The sequence below is a fragment of the Pelodiscus sinensis genome, chromosome 25, assembly GCF_052426305.1.
Source record: "Pelodiscus sinensis isolate ZL-2025 chromosome 25, ASM5242630v1, whole genome shotgun sequence".
Classification (NCBI taxonomy): Eukaryota; Metazoa; Chordata; order Testudines; family Trionychidae; genus Pelodiscus; species Pelodiscus sinensis.
Genome location: NC_143076.1, coordinates 13,910,028 through 13,922,733, shown reverse-complemented (window position 1 = coordinate 13,922,733; position 12,706 = coordinate 13,910,028). Strand labels below are relative to the sequence as shown.

Below are 12,706 nucleotides of genomic sequence, written 5' to 3'. Positions count from 1 at the left end.
GTGAGCACTTCATGTGTACATTGGTATTGGAAGCAGTTTGTGATGAAAATGCTTGCTTGGGGGAAGGACGTAGGTGAAGAATAATCCCCACTAGGATGGAAGACACATAATCCCCTATATAGACCAGGCAGGAGCAGCAGAGCAGAAGATAATAGAAGTTGAACTTGTTTCCATGAGTTTTATTTTTCTTTGCAGCACTATGCTAGCAGCAACCCTGGTAATCATAGAATACTAGGACTGGAAGGGACCTCGAGAGGTCATCGAGTCCAGTCCCCTGCCCTCGTGGCAAGACCAAATACTGTCTAGACCATCCCTGATAGACATTTATCTAACCTACTCTTAAATATCTCCAGAGATGGGGATTCCACAACTTCCCTGGGCAATTTATTCCAGTGTTTGACTACCCTGACAGCTAGGAACTTTTTCCTAATGTCCAACCTAAACCTCCCTTGTTGCAGTTTAAGCCCATTGCTTCTTGTTCTATCCTCAGAGGCCAAGATGAACAAGTTTTCTCCCTCCTCCTTATGACACCCTTTTAGATACCTGAAAACGGCTATCATGTCCCCCCTCAATCTTCTCTTTTCTAAACTAAACAAACCCAATTCCTTCAGTCTTCCCTCATAGGTCATGTTCTCTAGACCTTTAATCATTTTTGTTGCTCTTCTCTGGATCCTCTCCAATTTCTCCACATCTTTCTTGAAATGCAGTGCCCAAAACTGAACACAATACTCCAATTGAGGGCTAACTAGGGCAGAGTAGAGCGGAAGAATGACTTCTCGTGTCTTGCTCACAGCACACATGTTAATGCATCCCAGAATCATGTTTGCTTTCTTTGCAACAGCATCACACTGCTGATTCATATTCAACTTGTGGTCCACTATAACCCCTAGATCCCTTTCTGCCATACTCCTTCCCAGACCGTTGCTTCCCGTTCTGTATGTATGTACTGAAATCTGTACTCTCTCCCTGGTTTCTGACGACTGTAGCCCTATCTGCACAGTACATTTGTTGTCGAGCTGTCAGTGTTTAATAGCAGCTCTTGACAAGACACTGACGTTTTTAAAGGCCAGACTACATGGCTGACGCCAAGGTTTTGTTTATAGGGCGAACGCCAACATTGTGCCGTCCAACCTAAACCTGCCGTCATTCTGGGATATGGTAAATCAAATGTATCGGGAGCAGCTTCCTGCACGTCAGGACTTGCTGTCTCTGACAAAAGTCTTCTTCAGTTTATCTTCCCATGCTGCGGGAAGCAGGCACACACCAGATGGGAAATAAAGGCAGAGAAATGACTAGTCAAAGCAGGGAATGTGCAGATGGGGGCCCAGCAGTTGCATCTGGTCAGATTGCTACAAAGTCAGAATCTCTGCACTAATGAAGATTTGCAAGGAGAAGTTTTTTCTCTACTTTTCAAGGGTTTCTACCATACACAGGCTGGGGGGGGGGAGGGGAGGAGATGATATGGGCGTGCACGAGAGTTGTTTCATGCAGAAACGTGCATGAAAACCAAATTTCTTCCCTTCCCTCCTGCAGTGTGACAGACAGAACTGGAGAAAGGGTCAGGAGGAGCAGAGCTTGGTAGGTGGCAGCAGAGGTTTGGGAAAGTAATTTGGTGCCAAGAAGCTGCCTCGCTGCCCACAGACACAAATCGCTGTCCACGGTATCGATGGGGAATCAAACTAGAGTCAGTGGATGGCACCCTGGACCGAGACTCAGGAGATCAGGATTTTATTCCCAGCCCTCTGCCCTTGAAATTAAAACAGCCGAGCACAGGGATCTGCAAGCACGAAAACATCATACACTGCATGGTGCTGCAGGATTCCATGTTGACCCTCCCGCCCGCCAGGAATTAAAAAGGGGCAAGCAAGGAGTTCAACTGACCTACATGACAGCGGTATTAGGGGCAGTGCTGTTAATTGCAAGTAGCCTTGACCCCAAAGAGCAATGTGCTTTGGAAGTTGATGTCCTTTTAGCCCTCTGGCAGACTTTGTACAAACAATAAGCAAGCGACGGGGGGTTCTGACATTAACCACCGAAGCAGTTGGAGGGAGGGGGAAAAAGAGGGGGGGGGGTTAGTTGCTTTATCTCTGTTTCTCTGGGCAAGTGTCACAGTGATCAAGAGTGTTCAGAAATTGTGGTTTCCAGAGCTCCAGCAGGGAGATGATTGTTTCTTACCCTGCTTTGTTCTTTGCTCTGTTTCACATCTGTGTCACTCACCGGAGAGCTGCCAGCTCTCCTGGGTACCTGAACTGAGACCAAGCTATAGCTAGAAAAAAATCTCTCTCTGTTTTAGGCAAAGATGTTTTAGAAGAAGATTGCCCTTCGTTTGTAAATCATGGTGTAGGGTTGGAGCTTTACCCGCTTGGCTATTTATCCTGTGTTCATATAAGTGTTATAGAACAATTTTTCTGTATTGATCTTGCAAGGGATGTCTTATTGCAGGATAGATTTGTACCTATTGGAAACTCCAGGGAGGCCAGAGGGTAGATTTGGTTAAATGTCTTTTGCCATAGTCTGGCTTGGGGCATGAAACACCTTTTATGCAACAAGTAGATGGGGGGAAGAGGTGTATTAAGCAGGTAATCAAAATACTCATGTCAGGATATGACCAGCCATCCTCGTTCTCACGTAGGGCAGCCTGTCTCTGTGTGTTGCTTAGAGGTGTCTCCATCGGACTAGCTGGCAGCACCCTGCTTATACACCTAACTTACTGCACATTCAACCAACAACCCTTACTCTGCCTCCCTCTACCCTCCCATCAGCTAGCGATAGGATCAGGTGTGTGCTGATGCACCATGGAGCAAACTGAAAAGATGCTTTTCCAGAAAGTATTTTAAGCTGCTGTCCTGGCACATCCCTTGAAAACGTGCCACCTGGCTGGAAAAAGAGATGATGGTTCACATTGCATTAATATGTAGAAGCCCCAGCTCTGGGCCAGGACACCATCGACCAGCAACTCACTAGGTGCTGTACAAACACAACCGAAAATCTCTGCCCCAAAGAGCTGCAAGTCTAGCTATGCGAAAAGAGACAAGCAGACACTCTGCCTGCCAGTAAGTGTGACTCTCATCAGACACCACACTGCCGCTGCTGTGTCCGTGGAATTCCGCTCCCTTGTGGAGCACTGAATACGATTCAGACAAGTTCTGTTGCTCTCCTGGACCCAAAAATGCCCTGTCTCCTTGTGAGTCAGAGTGGACCTTTTTCTTGGGTAGCTGGATGCCTGAGTGAGTTCCATGGGCAGCAATAATCTGTACATCGTGATTAAGAATCATTTAACATTCAGCTACAATTTCTATATCAGAGCGTTATTTCGAAATGTGTTATTCTGAAATAAGCTGTCTACACACAAAATGCATTTCGAAATAACGTTTTACTATTTCGAAATAGTGCGCCCACACTGAGTGGACGCTGGAATTGAGGATGAACAACAAACAGAGAAGTTGGGGCGTAGTTTTTTCTTCTGGGAAGAGCAGTGGTGCCTTATAGGTGGGACAGCTGGGCTGGATCTCCCGTCCCAACATAATGGATGGAGAGGACTAAAGGAGAGCCTGGATGTACGTGCTTTGAAGACGAAGTAAATGCTGTGGGATTTTAAGGTCTAAATGCACATGCACCAGGGGGTGTCAGACAGACTATTTTTAAGGATTTTTATTGAAATCTTTGTACAGTGTTTTTATAATAAATGCTATTGGCCTCAGTGGGATTTCCATCTGAGTGAGCGAGGCCTTCTGCAGATGAAAAGTGAGGGCTAAGTGTTTGCCATGTTTGAAAATAGTCATCCACTTCTTGTTCTTATGGCTTGTGTTGGGTGCCTTGCCCTTCTTTAGACATTTGTTTGAGCGCTGGAATGACGACAAAACTCGGTTCTGCATAGTCAGGGAGTTCTGGGGCTTAATTCCTGTAGTCCAGTTGTTGAAGTAATCCAGCAGCCCTTTTCCTTTCCTTTGTCCTTTTCCTCAGTTGTGATAAGGAACGATGCCTCTGATTTATAAGGGACGGCGATTCCCGTGAGAGGGGTGTTTTAAAGACTTAGAAAGAGCAAGCAACTGAGACTAATATCTTCATGGTTTAACAGTAAAGTGAGCAGCCCCTGGGAGAAGGGCATAAATACTGTGGCACCAAAAGACTAAAGGTGACAGATGAAGAATTTGCGGTCGAGGGGATGCAAAATGCTCAATTAAGATGATTGTTTTCTGCAAACTAATGGCCGCAATTTAAAAATAACACTCATTAGGTCTGGCCTCTTGAAATTCTTGCTTGACCTGGTCTTGTTAGGCCAGGGAGCTGACACAGCATCAGGCTCCATCTGGCAGACAGTGAATGTCTAATTATGTCTAATGCCTCATAACTTACACCAGGAAGGAACAAAACACAGATGCAGGATGCTGAGAGGACGAACATTTGCCTCCTGTGGTGTCCACTAAACGAGTGTTGCTTTATTGGGAATGCAGAGGAAAGTACATGAGAGCGTAAGAACGGCCATGCTGGGTCAGATCAAAGGGTCTTCTAGCCCAGTGTCCTGTCTTCTGACGAGACCAGTGCCAGGTACCCCAGAGGGAATGAACAGAACAAGGAATCATCTAGTGACCCCTCCCCTCTCGCCCATTCCCAGCTTCTGACAAACAGAGGCTAGGGACACCATGCTGGCTAATAGTCATTGATAGACCTAACCTCCATGGATTTATCTAGCTCTATTTTAACGCTGTTGAAGTCCTGGTCTTCAATATCCTCTGCAAGGAGTTTCACGGCATGACTGCATGGAGTGAAGAAATACTCCCCTTTATTTGTTTTAAACCTGCTACCTGTTAATTTCATGTGGTGGTCCCTAGTGCTTGTGTTATGGGAGCAAGTAAAAACCTTTTCCTCGCTCACTTTCTCCATAGCAGTCATGATTCTATAGACCTCTATCATATCTCCCCTTAGACTACTCTTTTCTAAGTCCCAGTCTTTTAAATCTCTCCTCATATGGAAGCCATTCCAAACCCCTCATCATTTTTGTTGCCCTTTTCTGAAATTTCTCCATCTCTTTTTAGATGAGGTGACCATGTCTGCACACAGCATTCAAGATGTGGGCGTACTGTGGTTTTATTTAGAGGCAATAAGATATTCTCTGTCTTATTCTCTATCCCCCTTTTAATGATTCCTAACATCCTGTTTGCTTTTTTGACTGCCACTGCATATTGAGTGGATGTTTTCAGAGAACTGTTCACAGAGAACTATCCAACATCTCTCTCGGGTGATAATAGCAAATTTAGTCCCCCTAGTTTTATACGTATAGTTGGGATTAGGGTTGTAAAATCCCATTTAATTGGCTACTGGTTAAAGATATTGTTTAACCAGTTAACTGATTAAAGGGAGGACGAGCGGGAGAGGGGGGAACTGGAATGTCTTCCTCCCCGCAGCTGCAGAACAAGCCAATGTGCCCTGCAGTCAGAGGCTGCTTTGTTGTCCCGATCGGAGCATCCTTGCTTGCGGGACGCCCAGGCCTGGCTGCTTTGGAGCAGCCCCCTGACCGTGGCAGGGGAGACTCCAGCCCCACTGGTTAACCTTAACCGGTAAGCCTCACCCATTACAATGTGAGGTTACCAGTTAACCGGTTAAACCTTCACAGCCGTCATTAGGATTATGTTTTCCAATGTGCATTACCTTGCATTTATCGACATTAAAATTCATTTGCCATTGGGTTGCCCAGTCACCTAGTTTTGTGAGATTCTTTTAAAGCTCTTCACAGTCTCCTGTGGACTTAACTCTCTTGAGCTATTAGTATCATCTACAAATTTTGCCGTCTTACTGTTTACCCCTTTCTCCAGATCATTTATGAGTGAGATGCGAGTTAGGATCTTGTCTTTTGTTTGTATTTCAAGTGTAACGCACATGAGACAGAAAATGGGTAGAAACTTGAAGCCTTGCTCAGATCATAGCAAGATACAGAGCCGGGCAAGTTTAATATAGGGGGATCAACTGTGGTCCTGACTTCCCTTTGTATGGTTGATTTACCTTGTTGCGTGAAAGAAGGGTTTTATATAACATTTTCTCTCTCTTCTTGGTTTTGGTTTGTTTTCAGGGTGGCCTCTGAAGTGAGAATTACTGATCTGTTGCTTCTCTTTGCTTTGTTAAATATTTATCATTTTTAAAATGTGGATTTTTTTCAGTCATAGGAACCTAAAATTTAAGATCCTAGATCTTTAATTAAACAAGTTGCTTTTCAAAAGTGAAAGGCACCTCGTTGCTCCAGACATCTTCAGTGAAAGCTGTTGGGTGCTTTTGAAAACCTGACTTCTTGTTTGGTTTTTTTAAATACAATTTAGGAGCCAATCTTTATGTTCCTGCTGTTGTAAATGTTAGCTTGTGTCTCTGTTTCAGACTTTGGCTGGTCCAGCATAGCTAAAGGTTGAATTTTTACCTAGGTTTGTTTTTAGGCTGCTTACAAATGCCTTTAAACGTGTTTTGGTGAAACAGGAATACGCACAAACTGCTCACTCAGGCTGTGTCTACACTGGGCCACTTATTCCGGAAAATCAGCCGCTTTTCCAGAATAAGCTGCGAGCTGTCTACACTGGCCCTTGAATTTCCGAAAAAGCAACGACGCTCTACTGTACAAAATCAGCCGCTATTCCGGAAAAACTATTCTGCTCCCGCTCGGGCATAAGTCCTTATTCCGGAACACTGTTCCGGAAAAGGGCCAGTGTAGACAGCCCAGTAGTCTTTTCCGGAAAAAAGCCCCGATCGCGAAAATGGCGATTGGGGCTCTTTTCTGGAAAAGCGCATCTACATTGGCCACAGACGCTTTTCCAGAAAAAGGGCTTTTCTGGAAAAGCAGCCTGCCAATGTAGACGCTCCTTTTCCGGAAAAACTGAAAACGGAATAGTATTCCGTTTTAAGCAGTTCCAGAAATTCATGCCAGTGTAGACAGCCTCAGAGATTCCTGAACACCTCTTAGTCAGTTGTAGCACTTGGCCCATACTAAGGACTCCTTGTTCCAGGCAGTTCAATTCTGAATTCATAACCATCATTCAAAATTAGGAGACAAAATAGCATCCAAGAAAGATTAACCTGAAAACCTCTTATAAAGGCTTTAATCCTGGAATTGTATTTAGTTTATAAAACTTGGCTCTCCTTTCCTGACACCCTACCTCTGAGATGTGGGCCCATTTATATTGGGAACCATTAACTCTCATTCACCCTTTAAATGCATCATTGTAGCATCTTCCCGTACTCGGATAACCCTGCAGTTGCTGACATGCCTGGAGTTTTTAATGGTGTCCCCTTCCTGTCCAGTAGTGTTTTGAAGCAGAATGCTAAACCCTTTGTAAACAGGCATAGTTGTGCTACAGAGACATGGTACTATGGGGTTTGGTGACCTGGATTTCAAAACGTAAGAACTCTTTTAATACCCTTGTACTTGTGTTACAGAGCAATCATCTACCAAGAAGGAGCAACTCTTTACACGATGCAATGTCAGGAGGATTAATAGAAGGAAAATACGTCCTGTAGAACTAGGCTGTTTAGTTCTCGCTGTACTGGATCTAATAAACCTTTAGCCATTTATTATGTTTGGCCCTTTGTACCTGCAGTTCTGTCTGGGAGTGAATTATATTAAAGTAATGTGGTTGAGAGAAATTAGATTACACAGAAATAAAACAGGCTGAATGCAGGAGTAAAAAGGACAGCCTGTACTTTATTGAAAACAGGAAGGAGAGACCGTAACCTCTAGACAAGATGTGTGAGTGAAATGGAGATTTCCAAGAGTGGGTTATAAGAGTGGATTGATTTAAATAAAAAAAACATTGATTTAAATCAAGTTTCCTACTGATACTTCTTTACATATTTCTTTAAACAGTGATGCAAATTTGATCACTAAAACATGTTAATTTACACCTCAGGACAGCGTTTAACAACATCTGAGAAAGTAAACCCTATAATTTTTTTAGATAACTTTATTTTTATTCATTTAGGAAATAGTACATAATACTCATTACCGTGTCAGTTTACAGATGCAGCAGCAGTACATTAGGAATAGTAAGAACTAACTCACACACAAAGGAGAAGAAAGTGAATAAGGAAAAGTTATTTACTTGTTCCCATAACATAAGAACTAGGGCTCATGACATTGAATTAATGGGTAGCAGGTTTAAAACAAACAAAAGGAAGTTTTTCTTCACACAGCTCACAGTCAACCTGTGGAACTCCTTGCCAGAGGATGTTGTGAAGACCAGGACTCTAACCGTGTTAAAAAAGAACTAGATAAATTCATGGAGGTTAGATCCATCAATACATATTAGCCAGAATGGATACTGGGCTGGATGAACCTTTGACCCAGTGTGGCCATTCTTATGTTCTTTTGGTTTTTAAATTGAAGACCCACAACTTTCAAGAAGCAAGAGCTAGGCAGACTAGAGACATTAATTCATTTTTTATGAGACTGTAAGTGTAGGCGTAGCATGTTTGTGGTAAAATTTAATTGTAACTTATTTTTAAATGAACAATTTAATATTTTATTGATGGTTTTTTAAAAATCCAATTTAAATTAAAAAAAAAATCCGATTTTTCTCAATCATTGCTTTTTATCCACCTTGTCTGAACCTCTGCAGTCCTAAAGTCTGTTTTCATCTCCAAGAACCAAGGTTCCTCAGTGATACCTCTGGACTCCTCATCAGCTTGTTTACAGTCGTGCCTTGATTATTTTTAAAGCAACTCTCTTGGGACACAGCGGGCCGGAACCACTCCTTTGGCTGTGTTTCACAAAGCTGCTGTTAACCTGGTTAAACAGGCCGTTTACATTGGGGTCATGACTGCCAGGACATGGCAAAGCAGCTAGAGCCTGCCAGTGTATCCAATCCTAGATCATTCAATGACTAACTACAGCACAGATGGCAAAGAAAATGCAAAGATCAAGATGCCTAAATCCGTGTTTCCCAAATGGGGTTTCGCGGAACCGGAAAATAAGGGCTCAGCGAGAAAATTCCATTACAATAACGTTTTATGATTTAAAAAATAATAATTAATATTTAATATTTATGAACATGATTGAAAACAATTTTCATTTGTGTTGATCTCATGACCTTGTTTAGCTTTTGTTTATTATTATCCTTACTTATTTGTGCTCTACTTTTTCAGCTCCATGTATAAGATGGTTATTAGTGGTTCCGCAAAATTCTTTTGAGTTTAAAGGGTTCTGTGGCCAAATAAAATTGGGAGACACTGGCCTAAATAGTACTTGGTGTTGCCAGAATTCACTCCTGACCACCATGTCTTATCCAAATCCTTCTTGGTGCTGCGTCTCTGCACTGGTACATAATTTATGGATGCTGGAGTGATACACAGAGCTGCCATGGTGATACATATTTGCTGTAATAAGAACCAAACAAAGCAAAGATCTGCTGCGGCAGTCTTGTCATCAGTAAGAAAAGAAAAGTGGCAAATAGAGCTGAGTAGAAAAATTCCCTGCTGTCTTGTCCAGCAAACAGATGTGTAAAAGAAAGTTATCACGTCCTGTGATTGATTTGTAGTCAGGTCACCATGATCATCTATCTCCTTAGCCGTCTATCCATCTGTCCCACAGTCTGCCTCCTTTGGTCCCCATCTCACTGAACAGGGCGCAAAGTGAAGTGGCTTATGCAGCATCATTGCCTCTTTCCTTTCTAGGACAAAGTGAGAAATTGATTTCTCTGCAGACAGCAGAAGCCACTAACACTGAGCATTAGATCCTCCTGGTTTATTTTCCGCCTGCCACTAGAATCCCTCTGGGAATAATTGGGAACAAATAGCTTATGAGGGAAATGTACCTGAAAAATAGTTTGACATTCATATTCTAAATTATTTGATGAGTTGAGGCAGGGGAGGGGGAGTTGATAGTTAATAGAGTGGATATGGATTGCAGAAAGCTGGATTTAGTTGAAGCTGTGACATGGACTTGCATAACCTTTGGCTAGTCACTTATTCCTACATTTTCAAAAGTGGTCACTGATTTCATTTTATTTATGCTTAAACTTGAGATACACAAGATCAGATTTTCAGAAGTGCTCAGCATCCTCCCACAGGTGGGACCAAATTCTCCAAAGACCTCATTTTCCAACGAGACACTTAAATAAGGGTTAGGTTTTCAGAAGTACTCAGCCCCATGGTATGGTGAGATCATAGAATCATAGAACACTAGAACTGGAAGGGACCGCAAGAGGTCATTAAGTCCAGTCCCCTGCCCTCATGGCAGGACCCAATACCATCTAAACTATCCCTGATAGATGTCCTGCTCTTAAATATCTGACCTGCTCTTAAATATCTCCAGAGATGGAGATTCCACAACCTCCCTAGGCAACTTACTCCAGTGATACTTAATGTAAGTGCCACAGTGTACTTGTTTATTTAATTCTCCCTCCAGTCTGCATTGGATATTGTGTTCTTCACTTCATGTCTGCGATACATTTCACTTAGATAGTCCCTACTTCAAAAACTGACAATCGTTGTGTTCTGTAGCTTCAGGGAGTAGCCGAGTTAGTCTGTACAGGATAAACTTAAAAAACAACAAATAGTCTGGTAGCACTTTATAGTCTAACAAAACATGTAGTTTTTATCATGAGCTTTTGTGGGCACAGCCCACTTTTTCAGATGATCGGAGTGGGCTGTGCCCACAAAAGCTCATGATACCATCTACATGTTTTGTTAGTCTATAAAGTGCAACCAGATTATTTGTTGTTTTTTACGTTTATTTATGTTCTGTGTTTGCATAGCACTCAGCTGGTGGTCCTTGTCTGTGACTGGTAGACATTACCCCAGTATAGATGATAATCATAATTAATAACAATACCTAAGCGATTGAGGGTGCTAACCTTCTCTAAAAGGAGGTGCATGAGACATTTCATTGAAGAAAATACATGACCCTTCTAAGCTGTTGTTTTTCTTTAACATCTCTCGGACTTCTCTAGTGTTGGCCTCTAAGGGCATATCTAGACTACACGGAATGGTCGAAAGAGGATATGCAAATTCCGCGGGAATTTGCATATCTTCTTCCAGTCGTACTTTCAAAAATGGAGCTTTCGAAAGTGAAAGTAATTAAGATGTGGCTTTTTCGGTGAACCGCCCCCTTCGTCAACAAGCTGCTTTTTCTCTAAAAAGGAGGTTTACACAGCTTTTCGACATGAGGGGGGGGATTCGCTGAAAAAGCCATGTCTTAATTACTTTCACTTTTGAGCTATTGAAAGTGCGATCAGAAGAAGATATGCAAATTCCCGTGTAATTTGCATATCTTCTTTAGACCGTTCCCTGTCGTCTAAATGAGCCCTAAGCCCTGCTCTACATTAGGGCATTATTTCAAAATAATCCCTCTTAGGTCGAATTTATAAGTGGAGCACCCACACTACCAATCCCGTTATTTCGAAATAAGGGGCTGCTTATTTCAAAATCTCAACGCCTGCTTTCCTTGGCGAATAACGCTAATTTCAAAATAGCCATAGTGTGGATGCTTCGGTGCCGCTATTTCGAAATAACTACTCCCCAGAGTAATTGGAACTAATTCCTCCTCAGTGCTTCCTGGGGCTCTAAGTTGAGGTAGCGCATCCACATTAACGGAGCCTGCCTCGGACTCATTTCGAGGCTTCCCCGGTAGTGAGGACACACAATTTCAATTTTGTTATTTGGGGAGTTAAGTAGAGTTTAGTAATTTTGAAATAGTGTCCTAGTGTCGACATGGCCTAAGCGAGCCAGCATGGGCATGGGGCAAGGAGTGGAGCAAAGGCAAAGCTGGAGAAAGTTGGGGGGGAAAAGGGGAGGCCTCCTCCAAGGCAGTAGGAGCAGCTTCCTTTATACTTGAAATCAGGAGCCAGTTTTATGTCTTTGATCATTTTGAAATGAAACCATTTGGGGAAGGAGAAACACCATGTAAAATGGCACCAGAGTAGAAAATGCCAGCTGCTGATTTTTTCCCCTCTTCAGCTCCCTATCCTGCTGTGCCATCATCCCCCATCCTGAATGGAAGTCCTTTCCAATTCAGTCACTTATTTGAAAGGCTAGGAAGGTGTTGCAGAGATCTCAGTTACGATCTGTGGAATCTGTGTAGGGATGTGTCAAACCAAGTGAATACTTTGGAACATTTTCTTTCATGACCCCAGAGACAATGACTTGTCTCTGCAGGCTGCTGTGCTTTTCACAGTGCTTGGGCCACCGTTGCTCTATTTTAAGGGAGAGTGAATATTAGTAATCTCTCAGGATAGGCACTGTTCTCTGCTGAGTTGTAAGACCTCCGCACAAGTCACAGGAACAATGTGTCATTCCTGGTGGCTGCCAGTGCGCCACACATGATGCCTGCAAACTTTAAAGAAAAACACCGATGCTCAGAATTTCACACCCGTATCTTGGACAGTGCAGTCACTGTTTTGATTGACACATGCACCGGTACATCTGTGCGACGTCAATAATTCTATATGCAAATGTGAGGCAAACACATGGCAGGGTGAGAGCAGCTGTGAAGCTAAACAGTTTGAAAACCTTGAGTGTGTAGGGAAAGCACAGTTAGTATATACTGAGCAGCTGCACAGCCTGAAGGGTGTTACTTTACTGCCAGACTCAAATTGGGATTCTCGTCTCCCTCTGCCATCTCTGTTCCTTTCTCTGCTTTGTCCTTTATGCATTGAATACCTTCCGATATCAAGCCCACTACACCACCACCATCTTTTCATTTAGCCCCCTTCTTCTACAATGCTTTCCGAGT

The 12,706-nt window shown here is 43.0% G+C and overlaps 1 protein-coding gene across 8 annotated transcripts in view; it reads left to right on the top strand.

The window, feature by feature from the left end:
- The window catches only part of NCAM1 (neural cell adhesion molecule 1), a 287,961-nt gene that overhangs the window by 181,987 nt on the left and 93,268 nt on the right, over positions 1 to 12,706 (top strand). The window lies entirely within an intron of this gene.